This window comes from Cervus canadensis, chromosome 33, assembly GCF_019320065.1.
Source record: "Cervus canadensis isolate Bull #8, Minnesota chromosome 33, ASM1932006v1, whole genome shotgun sequence".
Classification (NCBI taxonomy): domain Eukaryota; kingdom Metazoa; phylum Chordata; class Mammalia; order Artiodactyla; family Cervidae; genus Cervus; species Cervus canadensis.
The window spans coordinates 22282900-22295611 of NC_057418.1; the positions used below are offsets into that span (position 1 = coordinate 22282900).

A 12712-nucleotide genomic window follows, 5' to 3' on the forward strand; every position below is an offset into this window, starting at 1 on the left:
ATTTTAATGACCCCAATAACCATGGTGGTGTGGTCACTCATTTAGAGCTAGATATTTTGGAGTGTGAAGTCAAGTGGGCTTTAGGCAGAATTACTAAGAACAAAGCTAGTGGAGGTGATGGAATTCCAGGTGAATGATTTAAAATCCTAAAAGATGATGCTCTTAAAATGCTGCACTGAATATGCACTCAATATTTGGAAAACTCCGCAATGGTCACAGGACTGGAAATGGTCAGTTTTCATGTTCAAGCTACCATAGCAGTATACACATCTCACAGCAAGGTCATGCTCAAAATCCTTCAAGCTAGGCTTCAGTGGTATGTGAAGCAAGAATTCCCAGATGTATAAGCTGGATTTAAAAATGCAGAGGAAGCAGAGATCAAATTGGCAACACCCGCTGGATCACAGAAAAGGTAAGGCAATTCCACAAAACATCTACTTCTGCTTCATTGACTATGCAAGAGCCTTTGACTGTGTGGATCACAACAAACTGTGGAAAATTCTTAAAGAGATGGGAATACGGGACCAGCTTACCTGTCTCCTGAGAAGCCTATATGCAGGACATGAAGCAATAGTCAGAACAAGACATGGAACAATGGACTGGCTCAAAAATGGAGCAAGTTAAGGCTGTATGTTGTCATTCTGATTATTCAGATTCTATGCAGAGTACATTGTGTGAAATGCTGGGCTGGATGAATCCCAAGCTGGAATCAAGATTGCCTGGAGAAATAACAACAACCTCAGATGTGCAGATGATAGCACCCGAATGGCAGAAAGTGAAGAGCATCTAAAAAGCCTCTCACGGAAGGTGAAGGAACGGAGTGAAAATGCTGACTTAAAACTCAATTTTGAAAAACTAGGATTTTGGCATCTGGGGCCATCACTTCATGGCAATAATATGGGAAATAGTGGAAACAGAGGCAGATTTTATTTTCTTGGCCTCCCAAATCACTGTGAAAGGTGACTGCAGCCATTCAATGAAAATTAATTTTAATTAAGAAATGAAAAGGTGCTTGCTCCTTGGATGAAAAGCTAAAGAAAAGAAAAAAATAATTTTACAGTGGCCTCTACATGTCTGAGTGAGGGGAAGAATCACACACCTTTCACTTTAAATCCAAGAGTAGAACTAATGAAGCTTTGGAAAAAGACATGTCAAAAGCCAAGACAGGCCAGAAGCCAGGCCTTTTACATCAAACAGTTGGTCAAGTTGTGAAAGCAAAGGAAAAGTACTTAAAGGAAACCAAAATGGTCCTCTAGTGAACACATGCATGATAAGAAACCAAAACTGACCATCAAAGTCAAGTGATAAAATTGGTTTGAGAAGAAAAAAGAAAGATGCTGAGTAGGATGTGCAATGCAAAGACATCACTTTGCCAGTAAAGGTTTGTCCAGTCAAAGCTATGGATTTTCCAGTAGTGATGCACGTATGTGAGAGTTGGACCGTAAAGAAGGCTGAGTGCTAAAGAACTGATGCTTTTGAATTGTAGTGCTAGATAGGACTCTTGAGATTCCCTTGGACTGCAAGGAGATGAAACATGTCCATCCTAAAGGAAATCAACCCTGAATATTCATTAGTAGGACTGAAGCTGAAGATGAAACGCCAATACTTTGATTCCTGATGTGAAGGGCCAAGTCATTGGAAAAGACCCTGATGCTGGGAAAAATTGAGGGCAGGACGAGAAGGGGACAACAGAGGATGAGATGGTTGGATGGCATCACTGACTCAATGGAGATGAGTCTGACAGTACTCTTCGAGATACTGAGAGACAGGGAAGCCTCATCTGCTGCAGCCATGTGGCCGCAAAGAGTTGGACACGACTTAACGACTGAACAACAATTCACCATATGTGAACCGCTCAATCAGTGGCCAAAAAGTTACAATTTATCTTCTTTATTTGTAGTAATTCCTGATCTATTCTGAATATGATCCTCTGACAATGGGGAAATAAACCTACTTTTCAAAACAGACATAGTTTGTGTGGTGAAGTCTGGCTCCTCCTTGCAGAGGAGGAGGCATAGAGGAACAGAGCAGAGTCACCACTGAGGGTGCAGATCTCGATGAAATAAACAACGATTTTATTGCTCAAGTTCCAGAATAGATCTTTGGATCCAGGTTATCAGGATACTGTTGGGATCGAGAGCTAGACTGCATGTTACTTTAAGAGCTTTCTTTTTATTCTCCGCTTCCACAATAAATGTAGCTCAATCATCAGTTCTGTTTAATCCCAGAAGGTGGAAAAAAGGTGAAATGTCCTGAGTTGCCTCCTTGATTAGAAAAAGAAGCTTGAAGTATTTATATGTTTTGTAATAGCGAAATACTGACTTGAATATTACTATATGAAATAAAATGACTAAAAGAGACATTCAGACATAATATTTTATTCTGTTGAAAATACTCTGAAGTTGTTTCTCTGCCCGTAGAAAGAACCCTTGAGTCCTGTAATAGCAGATGGCATTTTTCTTCCATTATCATCATTTCCAACAAAGAGATTGCCATACAGAGAAGAATCTGATTTCTCACAAACTAGGAGAAGACAGAAAGTGTCCTGTTTGAGGAGATTTCTTATTCAGGAAGGTGAATATTTCAGTGCAGGGATTCCATCACTTAGCACCAAGAGAAAGAGGCAAAAGAGAATGGGAAGAAAAAAAGAGACTGGGAAGGCTGTTCACCGTATGGCCGGTCAGAAGACAATGAGCATCTGGGTCAGCACAACTGGAAGGCAGACTCTGCATACTGGTCTGATCTCCTGGCTCTAAAGTGTACAGAAAGAGAACAAAGGTGGCCAAGCAAAGACTGAATCCTGAGGCTGACAGAGCACCTGTCAGGGGCTTGATGGGAGCAGCATCCCCTGCAGAGGAGAAAGAGGTATTGGTCCAGAAGGCTGAGGAATCCCATCACTTTCCTGGGGCTGCCACTCCCCAGCCTCCAAGCCCCACCCTCACTAGGGGCTCCTATGTCCTTCACTCCCACCCCTACCCCAGGCCCTGACACCCCCTGCTCAGGCTCAGGACTGGAGCCAGTGAGGAATCAATCTGCTCCCTTCACTCAGGTCCGGATCCTCCCCGAGGGGGGCCTAAAGGACCAGGGAGCAGGTCCCCGGAGGAGGGGCCTTGCTTCCTGACAGCCTTGGGGGGCTGTAGGCAAACCTCCTTCCTTCACTCCCCTCCAGCCTCTGAGCAGCACACACAGCTCTCAGGACCAGGGTCCCTGCCCGCCATCATTTCCTGGGCCCGCCCAGCTGGGCGCCTCCACCCCAGCTCAGGCCCACCATCCCCAGGCACCTCTGCTCAAGGCAGGGCCACTCAGTGATGGAGGCTCTGGGTCCCAGGAGGCTGGTGACGAGCAGGCCACAGGCTGAGTCAGAACTGCTGCTGCCCCAGGAGCACAGGCCTGGCCTCGCCCCTTCCCACAGTCTCTGTTGTGGGGCTCCTGCCTTGCCTGCTTGGCCCAAGCCACTTCCTGTGAGAACAGGCCTTTGGAGTTGGGTCTGCAAAGGCCTTCCCAGCCCTTCCTCCTGGGCTGAGAGCCCGGCCCCTCTCATCTCGGCCCCTGGGTGGGTCCCCTCCCCGCTGACACGTCATGTGGAGCCCCCATGCTGCTCTCAGCCCCGGGAGTCCTGCCCTCGCCCTGAGCGTCTGCTGTTCTCACACCACCCACCCTGGGCCCTGCCAGCCAGCGGTCTGTGCTCAGTCAGGGGACGTGGCTAAACCCTTTTAACTTCAACAGACCCCCAGGGACCCCCCACTTCCCACTGTCATCTGACACTGAGGTGCTATCAGAACTGAGGCCTGAGCTTGTCTGAGTTCTTGCTCTCAGGTTATATGAGTCTTATTCACCGGCTCATTTCCAGGATGAGGAGGTTCAGTGAGGGTCAGGGGTTGGCTGGGATTTAACTTCCCTGTCCTCACACCAGGCCCTGTGCCCCTGCCTTCCCTCTGACTTCTGCCCTCAGTACCCCTTCTTGTAAAGGATAGAGACTATTATGATGCCCATTATGCAGAAACTGGCTGGAACCCCGACGGCGATCCCTGTGGTGAGATCGATGGCTGTGGCCGTGGGCTGCACTGTAGGGGGGCCCGAGGTCGGTGATGCTGCAAGGAGAGTAAGAGTGATGCCCTTGTCCAGACCCCGAACTCGGCAGATGCCTCCTCACCCCCACCCCGACTCAGGTACCCCTACTGTGCAGACAGTTTACACCCATCACATGGAGGCCCCAGTGACAGGTCCGCAGGTGAGATGGGGGGAAGGGAGGAGCCCAGTCCTCAGGGGCTCTGACAGCTAATGGGGGAGCAAGGTTTCCAACACAGCCACTCAGTCCTGCTGTGACATCAGAGACGGTAACGTGAGGATGGAGTCCTCAGGAGCTGACAGCAGAGGTGGTGTTGACAGATTTCCAAAAGGAGGATTGGTAACATTTAAAAGAAGACTCTGGAAAGAGGGTACAGTGAGAAATAAATCCCAGAAATCAAAAAGATGTCTACAGGTTTGGGATCAGCAAAAATCCATGTTCAGTCCCAGAAAGGCCTGTGCTGTGAGGAGAGACGTCAGGAGGTGGAAGAGGAAGGAGGATGACAGAGCATCCCCGGGTCATTGGTCTCCCAGGACAACTCACCTCTGATGGATCAGTTTTGCAAACACACACACACAGACACACACACACACACACACAGAGGGGTGGGTCCATGTCACCGTGAGGGGACTGTCACTTTACCTCCCTTCTCACTTACCCGAGGTCTTCAACATTTTCTCCCAGCACACCATGAAAGCCTGAAGCCAGGCCGGACAGTCTCCCATGGAGACCTTCTTCAGGAACTCGGTCACAGCTCTGTCATTCTCCCACTTCTCTTTCATCCATCTGCCTCCAGGGTGATCCACTCTCCAGTGTCCATTCTCCGAATCAAAGTGGAGGCTCATTAGTCCATTCAAGCCAAACTGCCAGGATCCACTGATGTGTCTGTCATCCTCACAGCGACATGTCATCCTGGCCTGCAGGGTGAGAGGGTCTGCTCCCACCGTGGGAAAGAAAGAGCTCAGCCTCTGGGCTTGACAGATTCTTTGCCCCGCCTGAGTCCACCTCCCCTGGGTCCACGTCCCCTGGCCTCAGCTAATCTGGCCCTGGCCTCTCATGCAACACTTGCTCTTTCCAATAGACGATTAGGGAAAGACCAACATCCAACAGCATTTTTAAGCCCTGATCTGCTCCTCCTGTACTTGGACTTTCTAACTTACCTGTGACCGTGGGTTTCTCCAGTGTAAAGTCACGCAGATGGTCCCTGATGTCTCTGAGTGTTTCGATCTGTGTACCCCAGGCCGTTATGGTTTTAACTTCTTCTCCCAACAGACTTGTGAATATGATCTTAGCATGACCACAATCATAGGAGAGGAAAACCTCTCCGTCCACCTGGCCTTGAACCTCACACCACGGCTGTCCAGGTCTGGGCTGAGGATCGATGGTGAAGTTACAGGACAGAGAGTGAGCGTCTGTGAAGGCAAACCGCAGAGAGGGTGAGGGTGGGAGAAGAAGACCCGTAGGCCTCCTCCCCCAGGTCTGTGACAGCAGAGGAAGGCTGCGGGCTGGGCTGACAGAGCAGGACCCCCGCCTGCCCCCCACTCCTCACCAGGCACGACTGAGGAAGGCGACGAAGCCTCAGGCAGACAAGAAACCCCACAGCCCTGGATACGCCCCGTTTCCACTCTGCTCACGAGCTCCACCCGGGCATTAACCGACACATACGTTTCCAGGGATGGGCCAGGCTGGTTCAGAAGGAAAGGCCCAAACCCAGAGGATGTCAGGTTCTCTCTGAGTGTCCTGTGGGAGATGCAGAGGGTAAGGGGGCTGTTCCTGAGGAAGCGGGTCACAGCCAGTGGGGGTGTGGGTGGGGAGGATGAGCACAGAACCCAAAGCTGGAGAAGGGAGAGTTTATACTTATGGGTCACTGGGCTTAGCAAGGCCGGGGAGATGCTGCTGATCTCCCACTAGGATGGGACTTGGAAGCCTGGAGAAAGGCCTGGCCCACATGGCATGAAAGAGAAAGTCCAGAACTTCCGAGGCAGGTGGTAGAGGAGGGGATCCAAGGCTCAGAGAAGTGACTCTGCAGGGCGGACACGGTGTGAAAGGGCAGGAGTGTGTGCAGTCCACCAGCTCCATGGGAAAGCCTGATGGACTCTATGGTGTCTGAGAGGAAAACATGGATGAGAAGCATCTGCAATAGCTCAAGGATGACTTTTGCAGAAGATCAGGGATAGTGGTAGGACATGGTGTTCCTGTGGGCTTCCATCAGGAACAGGAATGGAAGTTGCGGAAAAATCAGATTCCAGGTGGGGGTGCTCTAGGTCAGCAGAAAAGAGGTGAAGGGGTCAAAGTGATTAGAGAGTCTCAGCGCCAGCCAGGGCCTGACTGCAGAGAATATGATGCTGGCTCATAGCACAGGGCGATCCTAAAGGCAAACAGATGGGCAGGAACCTAGATACAAACTGTACCATTGAAAGAATTAAAGAGAGACAGAACACAAGGCTGGATGATCAGGAAGCCAAAAGCAGCCATCCCTACCAAACATCTGATCCAGGCCCATTTTCCGGATCTGAGCCAGTTCTTAGATCTAAGCCACCAAAGAGAGAAGCCAAGTTCTAAAGAGGCGGGCCCCTTTATCACCACATCTAGTGTGAAAGTCCTTCCATTCTTTCCCAAAGAGCCACATGGTTATTTGCTGGGGTAAGTGAACCTGCAGAAGCAGAAACTACTCTCACATTCACACTGCACCTAGTGTTTCTAGTATCATGCACAGGAACTGTAGCCTCATCATGGTCCCCCAATTGTTGAAGCAAAGCTTGGAGTACCAGGCCATCAATGGACAGCACTCCAGGTTCTGCTTACAGTGGTTACCACTGAGTCCACAGACCACACAGCAGTCATTTCACATGCCCTGGACTTGTGACATTCATGGAGACCTGAGTAGCTAGTAAATTAACGTGGGGTGAAGGCTACCGTATTAGTGAATTCCAGATTCAAACTTCAGACCCTACCTTCCCATCCGCCAATAGTCCGTGTACACAATATCCTGGAAAAACACAGAGACAAGTACCAGTCTACAATAGCCCGAGGGCTGCAGGGGTGTGGTCCCTCTCGTATCTCCATTTAACTACCACTGTGGCCTTAGGTTTCCTGTAATGGTACATAAGAAATATTTTGGGCTTCGCAGACCCTACGTCTCTGCTGCAATCTGCTGTCTCAGCACAAAAGCAGTCACAATTGGTGAACAATGAGCATGGCTGGAGCTGCTTCCTGGGCAGATGACCCAGCAGAAACCGTGACATCACAGGTGTCTGTGGTCAGAAAGGTGCTACGTGCCATTTTCTACTTGAAGGCTCATAACACAGACCCCGAGTGTCCTGAAGCTAGGCCATGCCACTTGCAGTGGGGAAAGTCACAGCATTTAAACGTGGCTCCTGGTGTGGTCCTGGGGCCTGGTAGAGATGGGGCCTCTGGTCATAGACTGGGGTTGCCCACCGTGATGTGTGCTCATCAACCCCTAATCATTAGTTCAGGTAGGCCAGCCGTCATAGGATAGAAGTGGCTGTGTGTTTTGGTATAAGCAGGGCCACAGGGAACAAACAAGACCCAACAGCAGCTGGCCTAGATGTGACACTAGAGTTGTTATGTGGCCACTATCCTCTGCTCACATCTGTGGCTTCCCCTATGGCACTTTGGACCAAGGTAGCTACTCTGTAATAAAGGAGAGGGGGGCATTAGCCCATAACTGCTGGACGGTTTTTATTTTCCTAAGAAAAAGGACTGCATGTTGAAGATAAATCATTCCCAAAACTAGTCCAAAAAAGCAAAACTTTAAAGGTGAATCAACTGCATTACCTTGTAGAAGTTAAGAAAATAAAAAGCAGTTGGTAGTAACATTGTTAGTTCAAATATGTGTGTTTAAACAATTTTAAAACTCTTGTAAGAATATACCTATACCTCAAAGGCAACTATGTGTAAAAAATTTACACAAACATTTTCCGTTAAACATAATAAAAGTGATACTGAGAAAGTATTCCACATCATTAAGTCTGTCTTAGAAAGTTGAGATGCTACTCCATTCCTAAGGCATGGTGTTTTGGAAGACAAACGTCCTTCTGCAGTGCTGGGTGATGCATGTGACTGGCTGACTCCAAGTGGGCCTCGACAGGCACCTTCCTCCTGACGCTGGGGGACTGTTAGAGGAGGATCAGACACAGGCCCCCAGGGCTGCATGGACCTCTGTGAGACACTGGGCCCTTTGCTGGAACTGCACCTCTCCTCTGGATCGAAGGCCCAGCACAAGCCATCACATAAATGGTTCATCAGGACAGTTGATAGGCTGGGCTATTTGGTAACCCTCTATCAGGTACTCGGCCACATCAAACGGGTAGATGTCCACTTAGGGCAATGGTCAGAGTCATAAACACCTGGGCTCTTTAGTAGCAGCATGCTGACTTCTTAGTTGTGGCATGCAGGATCCAGTTCCCCCACCAGGGATGGAACCCAGGCCCCTGCATTGGGAGTGTGGAGTCTTAGCCACTGGATCACCAGGCAAGGCTGGAGAACTCATTATTAACCAGACTTTCAAAAGCCATCCATCGATCTCATGTTTTTGTTGTTCCCCAGACAGTGAGAGTCCATGGGGAACAAGACTCTGGAGAGGGACTGGCTTTGCTCTTAACTTGAAGTTATTCAATGACAGAGCTCCTAGGAGCCAGGTCTTTGTGGATGACTTCTTTCTGACCAGGTAGCTCATTCCACAGGCAATCTGAGCAGCCATGTGAACTAGTTTTTATGAGAAGTTGCCTGCAGACTATTGCCCTCTACATATTTGCACTGTCATAAAAACAACTTAATGTACCCCCAGTTCATGTAAGGCAATCCACCATGGACTTTTCCCCTTCTTCTGTTCACATGTAGGTAATAGGAAGATTTCTGTGATGAAGATCTCCTAGCTTACAACTTTCAGGGAGCATCATTGTCACCTGAATTTCAGAAGCTTGATCTCTAACTCTTTTTGCAAATGCTTCTTGCTCTTTATCTGGATCTTTTTCATCTACATAAATCCGATGGAAAGTACACCAAAAGGTACCTTCTTAGAGTACGTCTTTTGAGTTCCTCTCCCTGGATAGATATTTTGATATCATTCACCTTAGCTTTGGCCTCGAAAAGAGTGACACTTCTCAAGTCCTACTCCTCTACTCATAAGGGAGGATAACTGGAGATGGGGGCTGTATTGTTGGGTGTGTTGCCTCTCACATACTGAGACATCTGGGTAGGACTGGGACTGAGACAGCCCTTGGGAACTACTGCTGGCGCTGATGGTGTGTTCCAGTTCAATCCTTTTCACACTATGAAGATGCAAATCAGCTAATACTAGTACTACAAGAAATATACCTGGATAGCAAATCCCTAGGCTGATACAAAACACACGTGTAGACACGGCTGGAGCTGCATGTACAGGATCATAAATGGGTTCCTCTGGTGGTCTTTTGTCCAAGACTGAAGTTTTACTTCCTCAATTTCTGGATGGCAACTTTTCCTTCGTTTCAACTCTAAGACTGTGAAGCTTTTTAAAGTTACTGTCAAGTTGAACTACATTTACTATCATAACCTCAGAATCTACTTTGCCAGAACAGGACAGCTCGAGCCCAACAGTGATAACAGTGAGTGGGACTCCAGGGATAGGGGGCGCCGGGCGGCAGGCAGCCTAGCGGACCCGAGCGGTACCAGCGGCGGCCTTTGGGATGCGCGTCCCCGGGAGACGGGCCAGCACATCCGTCCAGCTCGGAGCTCCCGTCTCCACCGCCCAGGAGAAGCTCGGCCACCCGCCGCCCCCCACCCCTGCCTGAGCCCGGGATGGCCGCGGAGCTCTCCTCGACCCGGCCGCCCTGCAGGTGTTAACTGATTGGTGATAAAGAGCGCTGGTCCTTCAAGGGCCGACAGCAGTAGGGACCAGAAGGGGCTCTGTGCGCAGATCGCGGGCTTGTGCTTTTCGGGGCGGCTCTGGGTGCCTTCCCCGCGGGGAGGCCGACGGGTCCCAAAGCGCCGGGCTCCAGGACTCCCACTTCCCAAGGGGCGGGCTGGGCCCGGTGGGGCCTCAACAGCTTTCCCTGGAGCGTCCCGGCCCCCTCTTCTCCTAGGGTCACCTCCCAAACTCCCCGCATTACTGCTTCACCCAAGGCACCCCCGTTCTGCCCGGGAGAGCCGGCAAGTAGCCCGTGGGAGCCACCGAGGAGCAAAGTGGCCAGGGGAAGGGAAAGAGGAGGGGCCGGCGGCGCCACCCCGCAAGAAGTTTCGCGAACCCCCGCGCACACCACCACCCTGTTGAGGTCGTAACACACCCATCTTCCCTGTGCCCTCCCGCAGGTTCATCCCCGAACTCACCTCCGGGCGTCCCGCTGAACCAGACAATGAGAAGCAGGACCAGGAAGCCAAGACGGGTCTCGGGGCCACCCATCTCTCTCTTTGCCACTTGGATCTCAATTTTGCAGGAGAGGAGGATGCCAGGTCAGCAGAGCGGATGCTTTAAGGGGAGGTTGCTCTGCACTTCTTGTGGCTGCCTGCGGTCCTCTGACCAGAGGCCTGCGCTGGCGTCGCTGCCTGGTCGGGACTTCCCTGCTTGCTTGCCGCCTGGCTGTTGCCACTGCCTCCTCTTCCCACCCTTGGAGCTGTACTTCAGCTGTGCTTGGGCTGATAGCCAGAATCTTCCTAGTTAGATCATTGTGTCATTTTGCTCTCCCTAATTAATAGAAATTGATCAGAGGTCAGGAAAGAATTTCTGGCAAGAAGCTCATGGAGGGGAGAGCTCAGGGCCTCCTCCTTCCCCATCCTGAGCTTGCCTTGGATGATCACTGACCTTGTCACTGTACTGAGTTTCCTCAGGGTTCTCCACACCATCTTATGGAAACCTGAAGGAACTTTTCAGCCAGCCCAGTTACTGTTTCCGGTGCCAGTTCAGGTGGCAAACTTACTTGATAAATGTCCTCTGTGTCCTGACCATTCCACTGACCTGCTCTTCCCTCATCTCTCTCCCTCTCCTTGGGCTTCCTGAGTCCCAGAGACACAACAATATTGAAATTAAGCCAGTTCATCACTCTGCAAATTTGATTCGGTCCCATTTGTTTATTTTTCCTTCAAAATTTCCATGCCAGTGCATTTTGAAGAAGGATTCTGTTTAATTCCACATGCTGTTTGCCCCTCCCTTTTTTTTGTATAATTGTACAACCTTTGAAAATTACATAGGTTATAATGATCCAGTATTATTTGTCATTCAAAAAACAAAAAACAAAAAAAAACAACTTTCTCTTCCTCCCAGCAACCATCCAGGAGGAATTAAATTTCCTGAAAGAAGGCCAATTCAAGATGGCTTCTACTCTGGTAGAAACAGAAAACAAAAAGATGAGAAAAAGCAATAAAGAAATGGGTCCTCATCTAACTTATATACCTTTGCACAGCAAAGGAAACCATAGACAAAACAAAAAAGGCAAACTACAGACTGGGAGAAAAGATTTGCAAATGATGCAGCTGACAAGGGCTTAATTTCCAAAATATATGAAAAGCTCTTACAACCCAATAATAAAAACAGGGAACCCAATCAAAGAATAGGCAGAAGATCTAAATAGACATTTCTCCAAAGAAGGCATACACACGGCCAGTAGGCACGTGAAAAGATGCTCAATATCAATATTTATTATTTTAATTAATTAAAATTTTTATTATATATTGGAGTATATAGTTGATAAAAAATGTGTGTTAGTTTTAGGTGTACAGCAAAGTGATTCAATTATACATATACATGTGACTATTTTCTTTACAAATTCTTTTCCCATTTATGCTATTACAGAATATTGAGCAGAGTTCCCTATGTCACAGAATAAGTCCTTGTTGGTTATCTATTTTAAGTATAGTAGTGAGTATGTGTCAATCCTAACCTCCCAGTTTATCTCTCTCCATCACCTATCACCTCTGGATATATGCCCAGGAGTGGGACTGCTGTATCCTATGGTAGCTCTGAACCTGCCTGCAATGCAGGAGACCTGGGTTTAATCCCTGGGTCAGGAAGATCCCCTGGAGAAGGAAATGGCAACCCACTTCAGTATTCTTGCCTGGAGAATTCCATGGACGGAGAAGCCTGGTGGGCAACAGTCCCTCGGGTGGCAAAAAGTCGGACAGGAGTTAGCAACTAAATCACCACCACATGGTAGCCTTGTTTTTAGTTTCGAAAGGAATGTGCATACCATTCTCCAAAGTGTGTGCATCAATTTACATTCCCACCAACAGTGTGGGAGGGTTCCCTTTTCTCCACAGTCTCTCCAGCATTTATTGTTTGTTCAGTTCAGTTCAGTTGCTCAGTCATGTCCGAATATTGTGACCCCACGGACTGCAGCATGCCAGGCTTCCCTGTCCATCACTAAGTCCCGGAGCATCCTCAAAGTCTTAGACTTTTCAGCATGGCCATTCTGACCAGTGTGAGGTTCCCTGAAGGGGGAAGGAGAACAAATGTCAGAGAATGAGGAGTAAAGATAACCTGTCTCAGCCCCAGGGTCCAGGGAACCTAGTGGGCAACAAGGACAGACTTTGGGGACAGAGCAGGGTTGGTGCGCACAGGCCTCGATGCAGAGGCTTCTCCTGTTGCAAAGCCCCGGCTCTGGTTCGCCTGGGCTCCCACAGCTCAGGGTCCAGTCGTCCAGGGGCAAG

General features: G+C 49.2%; 1 protein-coding gene and 1 pseudogene across 1 annotated transcript in view; both read right to left on the bottom strand.

Annotated features, from left to right (window-relative positions):
• The window catches only part of LOC122433852 (retinoic acid early transcript 1E-like), a 90817-nt gene that overhangs the window by 68177 nt on the left and 9928 nt on the right, over positions 1–12712 (bottom strand). The gene's annotated exons all lie outside the window — the stretch shown is intronic.
• Positions 1724–10481, bottom strand: LOC122433872 (annotated as a pseudogene).